Source organism: Bos indicus, chromosome 13 (genome assembly GCF_029378745.1).
Source record: "Bos indicus isolate NIAB-ARS_2022 breed Sahiwal x Tharparkar chromosome 13, NIAB-ARS_B.indTharparkar_mat_pri_1.0, whole genome shotgun sequence".
NCBI lineage: Eukaryota > Metazoa > Chordata > Mammalia > Artiodactyla > Bovidae > Bos > Bos indicus.
Window position 1 is genome coordinate 22,689,145 of NC_091772.1, and position 13,769 is coordinate 22,702,913.

The window sequence follows — 13,769 nt, forward strand, 5'->3', positions numbered from 1 at the left end:
TGAACAGAAAAAGGGACCCTGCCAGGAAGAAAAGAGACATGAATACACGGGCGAAGGAGGCCAGCTGCTTGGAGCAGAGGTTATGGATTACAGGATTAGACCAGATTGTGCAGACTATTGAAACCCAGGGGGGAGTGGGGTAAACATCATGTGGAGGGCGGTAGGAAGACATTGCTGGGTCCCGTGCAAAGGATAACTGGATTCCTCATCAGCTTCCTTCCTCTCTAGTGAAAACTCACACTGAGAGACAATCTAATGCCAAAGCTTGTTAGAAATTTCCATCCACTGTTACTGCCAATGGAGCTGGGTCGAGAAAAGCCTAACCAGAGCCAGACTAAAAAAAGCAATAAGACATGTTATACCTCCCTAGGATTCTACTTCCTGTTTCAGAGACTGAGCGTCTGTGGCTACCAAAAAAAACAAATAATGAGCTGTAAGGCAGGCAGGATAAGATGCCTCTGTGCCCCCTGTCTCTCGGCCAGAAAACTCAGGGCGAGAGAGAAGAACTGATTGCAGCGATGCATTGCATCCTGTGAGGTAAACCCCACAGACAAATTCTGTAGGTTAAATCAGAAAAGAGAAGAGTCTGGGTGGCAGATCATGGGGATTGCAAGCTACCCTGGAAGATGTGGTCCATCCTGGGGATTATAATTGTCTCTGTGTCCCAGTGGCTCAAAAAATCAAAGGACAAATCAGGAGGATTTAGGAAGGCCTCATTCCTGAGCACCCCAGGAACTCCACTAGATTAATTTCTCCTTTTCCTATGTTTGTTTATTTATTTATTTAGCTGCATCAGGTCTTAGTTGCAGTACTCAGAATCTTCCTTGAGGCACTCAGGATCTTTGTTGTGACACACGGACTCAATTGTGATTCGTGGGCTCAGGAATTGTAACTCAGCTCGGGCTTAGTTGCTCTGTGGCATGTGGGATCTCAGTTCTCCCGCCAGGGATTGAACCCATGTCCCCGGCATTGCAAGACAGATTCTTAACCCCTGGAACCTCAGGGAAGTCCCTAGATTAATTTCTCTGGGGACACAGGCAGAGGGTTAAGTGTATCTATCTGCCTCCAGCTCTGTATCTCAGAAGGGGAAGTACATATAGTGAGCAGAGCCAAGGACAATCCACAGCAATTACAGGTCTGAGAGCAAACATCAAGTGTGAATAGATCCCTGTCTCTTGTTCAAAATTCAGAAAAAGGATAAGGAGTTAGTGGGAAACTTGAGGCTTGTGAAATCACACTTAGAATGAGGAAAAAGGAAAAATGCCCAGAGAGCTCACAGAAAACACCTACAACTGAAAAATGATCCTGCACAGGATCCAGGAAAGAAATCAGGAAACGGTTTGGTATCCTTAATGCAATGGAGGCAACGGTTTGGTCCTTAATGAAATGGAGGCATGTGATAATTTGTAAAAGTAATAAATACCATAAAGAGAAAATGGCTTGAAATGAAGGCAGAAGTATACATTATATTAAGACTCCTTGCATACAGACACAAAAGGCGAAAACAAAAGTGAAAAAAAGAGAGAGAGAGAAAGGATTTATTGCAAGAATAGGGGGTGGCTCACAGACCCTCGCAGCAGGACGGAGCAGAGCAGAGGCCTTATAAACGGCCAGAGCTGGACTGCTGTGGGGTGGGGCGCGGGAGGTGAGGGCCCGTGTGCAGAGTTCTCTCTGCCCTGTTCCTTCACCACAACGGAGATGATTAATATTCTTCACTTCTGTCCTAGTGAGAGAGGAAACAATACTATCTCATTTTAATATGCACTTCTTTGATTATTAGGGAAGTTGAGCACCTTTTCACGTTTATCAATATTTCCACTCAGCCTGAACAAGGCTGTTGTGAGGAATGAGATGAGAGAATAGGAAAAAATTTTTGAGAACAAATGAAGACTGCTGTGCTGCTCTACGTTCATAAACAATGAAGAGTGGTTTATATTGAATACATATTTCAAATGAATTCTGAAGCTCATCAGGTTTCTATTAAAGAAGAGAAATATATATGTGTACAAAGGCCATTTTAAGTGATGGAATTGCACCCAAGAAAATAAGCACTTGATGGTTACAGATGATACAGATCTGTCATTTAGCCCTAAAGCAAACAACCCCCCCCACACACACACACACAAAAAAAAAAAGAGAGGAAAGGGAAAAATAGCAAACCTGCAAGAAAGTTCATGTAATAGGTCATCTTTTCTAGACTCTGGTTGATTTTTGTGGGACTCTGCTTTCTACAGGGAAAGAATGTGTATGTTCACTTAGCTCTAATTATAAGGAATTTTCCTCAAGCTTTAACCCTACAGAATCAGAATAACTACTAAGAATTACTTTAACCTGTTTTGAGGGTTAGTTTTCTTGTGTAGAGGGCTAATCAATACTAAAAGAAAAGGACAAATGCCTTTTCTGGGTTACACTCTCCATGGCATGATGAAGAATAAAACTGAGTTATACTAACTGTTCCTCTTACTACAAAGATGACATGATTCTACATGTATCTTCAAAAAAAAAAAAAATTCTTCCAATTGGGAACGGTTTTTGGAACACTCCTTTACATATTTTTTCCGAACTGAGATTATGTCTTCACTGTGAAAAGAACACAGTATGCGTTATTGATCCTGAATATTACAGAAAGAGAGGGAGATTCTTCTCCAGTGGTGGCCTTCATGACTTCCGGAGCAGTTCCACTGGACCACAGCATGTGGCAGGAAACCACTAATTTCAACTGGACCAAAGGATCCACCTTGCCAGAGCAATTCAAAGGCGATTAGCATTTCCAAACTCTGCCAAACAGTCCATTATAATCAGAAAGACATACAGATGGTCAAAAAGCCATGAAAAGATGCTCAGCATCACACAGTACTGCTGCTGCTGCTGCTAAGTCGCTTCAGTCGTGTCCAACTCTGTGTGACCCCATAGACGGCAGCCCATCAGGCTCCACCGTCCCTGGGATTCTCCAGGCAAGAACACTGGAGTGGGTTGCCATTTCCTTCTCCAATGTATGAAAGTGAAAAGTGAAAGTGAAGTCGCTCAGTCTTGTCCAACTTAGCGACCCCACGGACTGCAGCCTACCAGGCTCCTCCGTCCATGGGATTTTCCAGGCAAGAGTACTGGAGGGGGGGTGCCATCGCCTTCTCTATCACAGAGTACTAGAGAAATACAAATCAAAACTACAGTGAGGTATCACCTCAAACCAATCAGAAAGGCAATTATTAAAAAGTCTACAAACAATAAATGCTGAAAAGAGTGTGAAGAAAAAGGAAATACTGTTGATGAAAATGTAAATTGGTACAGCCACCATGGAGAACAGTATGGAGGTTCCTTAAAAAAACAAAAAATAGAGCTACCATATGATCCACCAATTCAATTCCTGGGTATGTACCAGGAGAAAACTATAATTCAAAAAGATACATGCACCCTAATGTTCATTGCAGCACTGTTTACAATAGGCAAGACAAGGAAGCAACTTAAATGTTCATCAACAGATGAATGGATACAGAAGAAATGTTACATATATACAATGAAATATTGTATGTGTGCATGCTCACTCAGTCATGTCCAACTCTTATTGACCCTTAGACATTCTTTTTCAAGCAAAACTACTGGAGTTGGTTATCATTTCCTACTCCAGGGGATCTTCCCAACCCAGGAATCGAACACACATCTGCACTGGCAGGCAGACTCTTTACCACTGAGTCACCACTGAGTATGGAATTACTCAGCCATAAAAAGAATGAAATAATGCCACTTGCAGCAACATGTGTGAACTTAGGGATTGTCACACTGAGTGAAGTAAGTCAGACAGAGAAAGACAAATATATGATATTGCTTATATGTGGAGTTTTAAAAAAGGGTACAATGAATTTATTTACAAAGCAAAAATAGAGTCACAGATACAGAAAACAAACTTTCCCCCCTTTCCCAAGGGGGGGAAAAGAGTGGGGAGGGACTAATTAGGAGACCAGGATTGACATATACACACTTAATAGTCAGGCCATTCAAGATGGCTATTCTCTTGCTCTCTGTACATTCCCTGTCCAACCAATACCGGCTTCACCTATACCCTACTCAGGTGACCGACCTTCCTACATGTTTGCCCCAGGCTCCAGCTAGTGAGAGCTTATCAGAGAGGCAGTGAGGGGCCTGTCCCTCTGGTTTCCCTGGCAACTAATGAGCCCACCTGGCCTCAATTCAAATAAATATAAGTGGTACTCCCCCTTCCTTACCCTAGGAATGAACACTGCGTCACTTCCTGCCTGCTGTCCTCCACAAGCAGTGGCGTGTCCTTCCAGGATCTTGCTTCAGCCGCGTAAGCTCCCACATCCATTAAACCATCAGTGTCTCTGATTGCTGACTCCCAGCTCTTTCACAGGCCTCATAGTTCTGAGGGGTGCAGCCCCACCACTGGCTGAGCAGCCAAGAGACTGAATAAACTCCTGAGAGAGCCAGGGAATGGAAAGTTGCAGGGGCTGTCCACTAACAGGTGAGGCCTGAAAGCCACAGGTGTAACTCCACGGCACTGTTCATTAACACATGGGGCCCTAAAGTTCCCGGGGTGATCCTGAAAGTTACAGGGGAAATCCTGGGGCTTGTGGTGGCTGTCCTTGTTTTGTTAAGGTCTATCTAAAATAGTTTCTCCATATTTTGTAACTTGAAACTAAAGTTGAAAGAAGAGTACTCTTGGATCATTTCAAATAGGATAAAATCTTGCAACATGAATTGCTGAGTAGGTCTCAGTTTATTGACCTTTCCTGCTTAGGAGAGGAAGACTAAAGCACTGAGTTTTCCAATGAGGAAACACACAGTTACTTGTTTCTTGGGTTTTGCCAGAGATTAAAGTTTTTAAGGGTTTAAATTATCATCAGGGACTTCCCTGGAGGTCTGGGGTTAAAACTCAGTGCTCCCAATGCAGGTAGCACGGGTTCAATCCCTGGGCAGGGAACTAAGATCCCCCATAAAAATTTTTTTTTAAAGTATAACATTATAATTAGTCATAATTCTAGTTACTGTAACCAAGTTTCTTTATCGATTACATTGTAATCCGGTGCTTAACCATGTCTTTTTAAGTCTTTTGTCTTTTATAAACAGTTACTGTTTTATTCTCCTACTTTTGCAAAAGTGCTTCATCTTCAAGATTCATAGGAAACACATTCTGACAATAGCTGGTCTTTGATAAATTTCAGATTATATTGCTGAACTGGGTAGAGAATTTAAAGGATCCTAATGGAAAACCTGATGGCTTCATTAAAAAGTTAACAAAAGGATTGATTACTGAATGAACTGGTGAATACGGTTATAATTCTTCTGGGTTTTGTCTGCATTGTTACTGGTTCTAATCTGTGTTTTCCAGATAGAGGGAAGCCCTTGCCTTCAAGTTGGTTAAGACTTAGAGCAAATTGGTAAACTACACCTGTGGACAGAATTGAAGCATTCTTTTTTTCTCTCTGCCTGGTCCTCCCAGAAATCAGACTCTCGGGTTCCAAGTGGCCTTACCAGGAGAATGAAAGAGATTGTCTCCTGGCAAGGGCAGGAATCTCAAAACTTGGGGGGCTTCCAGAAGAGAGAAATCAATCAAACCTTTGGCATGGCTTTCCTGTACTTGAGAGGTCTTTGGGGAATTCAGCCTGGGACTCCTGATGAGCTCCCCCTCAGCCAGCTCGGAGGAGTCTATTTGGTCAACTGATCAGGCTGGTTTTGCAGACAGATTAGTCTTGATTTGGCCGTGTTTGATGGAGATGAGGATAATTTTAGAAAGAACAATATTATGTTTCAGTGGATGTTAAATTCTAGGTCTGTTGATTGAGGTCTATATTTATGAAAGTTATTGTCTTAGCCATACTTTTGCCCTGATGTTCTAGATGGAAAGAAAGTCATCCAGTGAAACTGTCACAGTAGCTCCAATACTTTGGACAATAAGTGTGGCCACCTGATGTGAAGAGCTGACTCATTGGAAAAGACCCTGATGCTTGGAAAGATTGAAGGCAGAGGATGAGATGGTTAGATAGCATCTCTGACCCAGTAGATATGAATTTGTGCAAACTCCAGGAGATAGTGAAGACAGGGAAGCCTGGCATGCTGCAGTCCATGGGGTTGTAAAGAGTTGGACATGACTTAGCAACTGAACATATGCGCACGCACGCGCGCCCGCACACACACACACACACATAACTACTTATCAAGTGTGACACTCCTTGCTTTAGATCTGCTGCTAAAAGCACATGTAAAATGCTTATGTGACAACTGGGTATAAGTGATAAAATGTATAGCCTATAAAGTGTTCCCCCATTAACATAACTCTCTGAGTCTGCTCATGAGATCTGACTAGTTTTCCCCCCTATCTGACTAGGCAAATATAAAGGAGAACTAGTACCAAGGGACATGCTCTGAACCTGGGGTGGGAGCCAGCACGCCAACATCAAGGTAAGACTGAGTCCCTTCACTCTTCACCTGAAACGATCACACGTTGTTAATCGGCTATACCCCAGTACAAACTAAAATTTTTAAAGAAAGAGAGCAGGTTGGGGGGAATGATAGAAAAATCTGTACACATTGAGGTATGGGGATGTCAAAACGCTACACATGGTTGAACTTACATTTTACTGATCAGAGCAGCCTGTTTTATGGCCTTTCTGATGTGGTTATACATCTGCTTTGGCCTTAGAGGAAGGGGATGCATCTGAGAGTCAAAATGAAATAGCTGTGGTTCAGACACCCAAGGTAAAAGTAGGTGCCATTGTATATGTGATTTTGAGACACATTCTCGTATTATTGAAAACTTGAGTTTTCTGAACTGTATCGCAGACCAGGACAAAAACCCCAGGTGAGTGTGGTATCTCTGAATATGGTTCCTGGTTATATTTTCCTTATTGCCATAACCTCTGCTGTGTTGTGCCTGTTAAATGTCTCACATTCTGTCCCCAGTCTGAGGGAGGAATCTATTTGAGGTTTGAGCAGCAACACTGGCCTTAGTGCAAAATATTCCAGTCCCTGAAATAGTGTCTTCACTCAAAAACCACAGTCACTGAATGATGGGTAAGACAAATATGCATGAACAAACACATTCACAAGTGAGACTTCAGCCCACCCTACCCTCAGAGGGCAGAGGTAAGTGGCACAGATGAAATGAAATGACACAGACCCCTGAAGGGTCTCTGTCCTCACTATGCACTAGAATAGAATCATTACCTACTGCACGAGTCTTATACGTGCTAAGTCACTTCAGTTGCATCTTGACTCTTTGCAGCCCCATGGACTGTAGCCTGCCAGGCTCCTCTGTCCAAGAGATTCTCCAGGTAAAAATAGTGGAGTGGGTTGCCATTTCCTTCTCCAGGGGATCTTTCTAACCCAGGGATCAAACCCATGTCTCTTATGTTTCCTGCATCAGCAGGTGAGTTCTTTACCTCTAGTGCCAATTGAGAAGTAAGAGAGGGGGAAAAAATCTGTTCCTCTAACTCATCTTATATTCTTTGGCTGGAGGCCTGTAAACTGGATTCACAAAAGACAGATTAACAGAAGAAAAGCATACATATTTATTTAATATAAGTTTTACGTGACACAGGAGAACTCATAAGGAAATGAAGACCAGAAGAAGCAGTAAGCCCCAAGTATTTTTATACTAGGTTTGCTGAAGAGTAGAAAGCATGGAAAAATATGATGGGACAAGAGGATATGAGATAAAGGTGGTGAACTGGGGGAAATTTAGAAGGACCTGTTCATTTGAATTCCTCTTGGCATCACTCCATCTGTGTAGATAAAGATGGTCCTTTCCTCTGGGTATTAAGAGGGCACCTCTCACATGAGGAGACCCACCCATGACCCACTGTGGGGAATAGTGGGGATGAGAGAATCCTTCCTGCAGCTGCTATACTCCAAATTCCTTCCATCAAAAATACTCAGTATGTCAAGGTGCCATATTGTGAGGTAGCATGTATTGCACCTCAGCCCAACCCCTAATAACAAGGAGATCGGGACCAGGATAAGAGGTAATTGAGCTAAGAGCCTCCTCTGAGTGGTGAGGAGAAAGAAAACACAGTAAGGAAGAGTAGAAAGTGCAACAGAGTAGACACCTCCTGCTGCTGCTGCTGCTGCTGCTGCTGCTAAGTCGTTTCAGTTGTGTCCGACTCTGTGCGACCCCATAGATGGAAGCCCACCAGGCTCCCCTGTCCCTGGGATTCTCCAGGCAAGAACACTGGAGTGGGTTGCCATTTCCTTCTCCAGAAGTGAAGTCGCTCAGCCGTGTCCGACTCTTAGCGACCCCATGAACTGCAGCCTACCAGGCTCCTCCATCCACGGGATTTTCCGGACAAGAGTACTGGGGTGGGTTGCCATTGCCCTCTCCGAGACACCTAGAAACTAACAAAGACCATTAGAAAGGTCTGATGCCCAGCACCTGGGGGAGGGTTGATGTGAACCACAGCATCTATGTGGTTACGGATGTGGTGTTGTTTGGTCACTAAGTCATGTCCAGCTCTTTGCGACCCCATGGATTGTAGCCCACCAGGCTTCTCTGTCCATGGGATTTCCCAGGCAAGAATACTAGAGTGGGTTGCCATTTCCTACTCCAGGGACTCGTCCTGACCCAGAAATCAAACCCACATTTCCTGTGTTGGCAGGAGGATTCTTTACCACTGAGCCACCAAGGAAACCCCATGGTTACGGATGCACGAACGAAATTTGATGACTCCAAAGGAGGACCAAGTATGCTCCTCAGACACTAGCAAAACAGTAGCACTAGAGAGGAGAGAGAACCTGAAAATTGGGGCTTCATTGTGAGCATTAAATTATTCTTATTTTATTGTTTTCATGTATGTGTGATGTCATCATCTCTGCCGAGTCAAGACCTCTTCAGGTCTCAATCCACTCTACAACTACACACACTTGCCAAAACAATGTTTGCACCTCTGAGAATCTGAATGAAGAACATGCTGAAGAATGAGTGAGATGTCACTTTAAGGTAAAGGAACAGACCTGTTGTGAGCAACTTTGAAAACTGCCTCATTATTTCCAGCAGCGCTTTGTATATTTGCGAGCACACGTGTGATCAAAGATAGGAGCTGAGTCCTTGTGTGATGAGCTGTGTGACTGTGTGTTCATGTAAATGTCTGTGGAGGCATTTGTCCACAAGACGTGGGTAAGTAAAAGATCTCAAATGGTATTCTAATCTCAGAAATGTTGGCTCAGAAGTGAGACAGATTGAAACAATCTATAAAGAGAATAAGAAACAGAAACAAAGTTGAGTCAAAAAGAGGAAAAAGGCCAATGTGTTATTGAAGAGGCACAAATGCCATAAATTGAAAATAGATGTTTAGCACTGGTTATAACTTATGCTGCTATGATGTTTAAAAATTACCAATTCTGTAATATGGTTTAAAGCAGTACTTACCAACCTTCAACAAGTTTAGATATTCATCATACACATGTGAAAGAAGTTTGGTCAAGCATAAGCAAAAAAGTAAGACTAAAGAACACACAGAGTTTCTAGTTTGCAGATGTAATTTGTGAAAATTTCACTAAGCTATTATAAAATAGCTCCATTACATTACAGAAAGAAGGAAAAGTTCAGAGAAATGATTACCAGTTAATAGGAAAATTTCAGAGAAATGATTTCTGGTTAATAGGAAGAATTCCACGTTCTAAAGAAAAGTACAGAAAACCTTCCATTTTGATAGACTTGTCCAATGTAAAAAAAAAGAAATAGAACGTGATGTTTTAAGTCCATAGATAGGTTGGTTTAGTGTAAACTGTTACAAAGTGGAAGAAGTATGGAGATCTTAGCTGATTTCCCCCTGGAACCTGTTTTCTTGAAGGTTAGGTATTTCACAAATCTCCTGCATTTGTGTAATGGTTTACCCTTTTTCAAAGGGCTTTTGCATTTCTGATCCTTGTTGATCCCCATAACAACTTTGCACGGTGTTCTGAGTATTAAATGTGAGCTACAGAGAGGTTGTGTGGTTTATTTGAGGTGTCACTGTCTGTGACAGCCCCACTACAAGTAATTCCTATTCTACAGTCATTAATGCCTCCCTAAAATAATACAAAGGGCAGCCATACATCCATTCTAAGAACTGTAGAGCCAACCATTGTCCTGTGTATTTCCTGCCAGGCAGGGAACACAAAGGCTGCCATCTTGGTAGTATAGGTTCATTCTGACCAGTTAGTGCCCAGGTCATGATAAAAATTTTAATATCATCTGTGATTACATGTGTAAAGGAAAAGACCCTGGAAGGGGAGGTCAAGAAAGCTGGGGTCTAGTCCTGGTTTTTATTATTGAGAATGCTGCAGCCGTCACAGCTAAAACTGAGTGCTTACTACAAATAAGGCATCCCGCCAAGTATGCCACAGGGAGGCTCTCTCAGTTCTCACAGTCGCTCTCTGCAGTACATAAACTTAGCTTCTACTTTACTGATAAGAAAACCTAGACTCAAAGAAGTGAAATCAGTTGCCCAAGAATATGTAGCTTAAAAGGGTCAGAAGCCAGGACTTGAACTTGGCAGTCAAATGCCTTAACTTGTGTTTCTGACTATGATGAGAACCAGCCATTCATTGGCTGACTTAGGCAATCTCTTAATTTCTCTGAGTTCAGTTTCCTTGATTAATAGTAAAAAAGGTTTAACTCAGTCCCTTTCAATTCCATATACACTATGGAAATGAGAGAAGAAATATAGCTGAAGTATAATTTCTCCTTTGCTAATCAGTGTGTAAAAGGTGCTCTGAACCCAGCAGATAAAGCTGAGGGCCTTCACCTTCCACCTGTTTCCTCCATTGTAAACTTAGTGTATTGTGTTTATTTATTTTCCACTTTAAATATGTTCCCAGTATGTTACAGACAAAATTTTTAAATCAAAATGGTACATTTACTGAACAATAAATTAAAAAAAAACTCTCTAGTGTGTGTTGTTGTGTGTGTTGTTCTTTTTTATTTTTATTTTATTTTATTTTTTATTTATTTATTTATAAATATTTATTTATATTTATTTATTTTATTTTTATTTTTAGCTGCACTGGGTCTGCCTTGCTACACTTGAGCTTTCTCCAGTTGCAGGAGCGGGGGCTACTCTTTGCTGTGGTGCTCAGGCTTCTCATTTCGGTGGCTTCTCTTGTCATGGAACATAGGCTCTAGGTGCCCGGGGCCTCAGTAGCTGCAGCCTCCGAGGCTTGTGGAACCTTCTGGGGCCAGGGATCAAATCCATGTCCCCTGCATTGGCAGGAGGATTCTTATCCACTGTATCACCAAAGAAGTCCTTTACTGAGGTATGCTTCACATATACCCACTCTAGTGTTCTTGCCTTGAGAATCCCAGGGATGGTGGAGCCTGGTGGGCTGCCGTCTTTGGGGTGGCACAGAGTCAGACACGACTGAAGCAACTTAGCAGCAGCAGCAGCAGTGGCAGCTTCACATATTAAAAGCTAAACATATTTAATGTGCACAACTTGATGAGTTTAGAGACAAGCATATACTTGTGAAACCATCATCATAATCTAATTCATAAACCTATCCATTGCCTCTGAAAGTTTTCTCCTGCCCTCTTATTTATTTATTTTTAGTAATGTTATTAGTGATAAGAACACTTAACATAAGACCTATCCTTGTAGCAAGCTTTTATGCATACAATACAGTACTGTTAACTATATTGTGAATCATTTGTAAAATAATCATCCCTTTAAAATGGCTTTTGTAAAAACTCAGATTTTCACTATTAAGTCCTCAATTAGAAGTGCTCCTGTGATTCAACAGGTCTTTAAACAGCTCCATGTTTTTGTTCCACAATCCTAAACACGACTCAATTAAAGAGGTAGTTCAATCTGATTAGTATCAACAGTTGCTTCTTTCTTCCTAAATAGATTCCTCATTGCCCTCATTCTACGAAGGGGAGGCTTCTGATCTCCCTGATGGTTTTCATTAACACATCAACAATTATTTTATGTTGGTGACATATTTTGTGGAGATAGCCCATCAATCGATTAAGGACACATTGCAATGTAACATAGTCTGATAAATAATCAGGACAAGATTAATGGTTATATGTAATGAGAACCACCTGTCTGTTACAGTGCCTTGGTTGCTGGCTTCATTTCATTTCAGATTCCAATAAATTGTAAATGCCTTGAAGCATACTCAAGCAAGGTGGAGTAAACGTAGTTCTCTCAGAGTAACAGTCGCCTCTTTGGGACCACAACCAATATTCACATGGTCTACAGTTGGAAGAGAAAAAGTATAGTCAACTGACAGGCTGTTTTGTTGGCTTGACGACTTGACCCTGTCCTTTTATGTCCCCCTGGTTTCCATGAATGGACAAGTGTTTCCTTAGTATGCAGGCTCCCTTGTATGGAGTTCAGACAGCTAAATTCCCAGTCTTACAGATCATATTTTATACTCCTCCCCAAATCATGATGAGTAAGCTGCTATAAAAATCACCTAATTGTCTAAAGTGAAATAGACAATTCCTGATTTGGTGTCCTTTTAACTGAATGATCAAATAAAATACAAATTTGATGGAGCAAAAAAAAAAAAACCTGACCTGCATTCTATCTTTTGAGGACACTCTCATCAGTGAACATGTGCACTCAAATCTAGAAGGACACAGTAAAAAATAACATGGACAACAGCTATCTCTGAAAGTGAGGTTAAGTGATTTCCTTTTTTAAATTGTTGTTGCTTAGTCGCTAAGTCATGTCCCAGGCTTTGTGAGCCCATGGACTGTAGCACACCAGGCTTCCTTGTCCTTCACTATCTGAAGTTTGCTCAAACTCATGTCCATTGAGTCGGTGATGCCACCCAACCATCTCATTCTATGTTACTCCCTTCTTCTCCTGCCCTCAGTCTTTCCCAGCATCAGGGTCTTTTCCAGTGAGTCAGCTCTTTGCATCAGGTGGCCAAAGTATTGGAGCATCAGCTTCAGCATCAGTCCCTCCGATGAATATTCAGGGTTGATTTCCTTTAGAATTGACTGGTTTGATCTCCTTGCTGTCCAAGCGACTCTCAAGAGTCTTCTCCAGCACCACAGTTCAAAAGCATCAATTCTTCGGTGTTCCACCTTCGTTATGGTCCAACTCTTACATCCATATGTGACTAGAGGAAAAACCATAGCTTTGACTATATGAACGTTTGTCAGCAATGTCTTTAAATTGTTTACTGCTTGTATTTTCAAAATGTTCTTTACAATCTTTTATTACCATCTCAAAAGAAAAATAACTTTTTGTTTCATTATTAGCTGCTATGTCATTTTCTGACTAATATTTTGGTGACAAATTTACAGTGAGGACAGTTACTAAGAGATTAAAATTCCTATCATTTTTATTCCCACTCTGAAACAAGGACATACAAGGTTTCTCTGAGGAATCCATTTTCTGTACAGTTATGCTAGTGATAAAATCTCATTTGGCTAAACTCTCCTGCATGGAGTGGCAAGAAGACAAGAAATTCTAGTTTTAAAATAGAACTTTCTTACACAGAAAACTATTTATCTGGAAGTTATCACTTACCAAAGAACCTTAGCTAATCAGGGTATAGCCAAGTATCCTGACAATACAAAAAGGCCTCTGAACAGTCCAAGAAAAGAGATAAAACATCTTGTTCAAAACAGAACCACTTGGGCTTTACCCTTTGTCAGTTTTTTCCTCTCTTTGTGTAAATGGAACAGAGTCCCAGAATACAGAGAGAAACTGGCTCTGTTGGGCTAATTCACTAGTGTCTGGAGGGTATTTTGAGGTGGTTACTCTGGTCCTTCATGTTCCTAAGGGTCCTTTGAGATCTATCCAGCCATCAGAGTACGACCC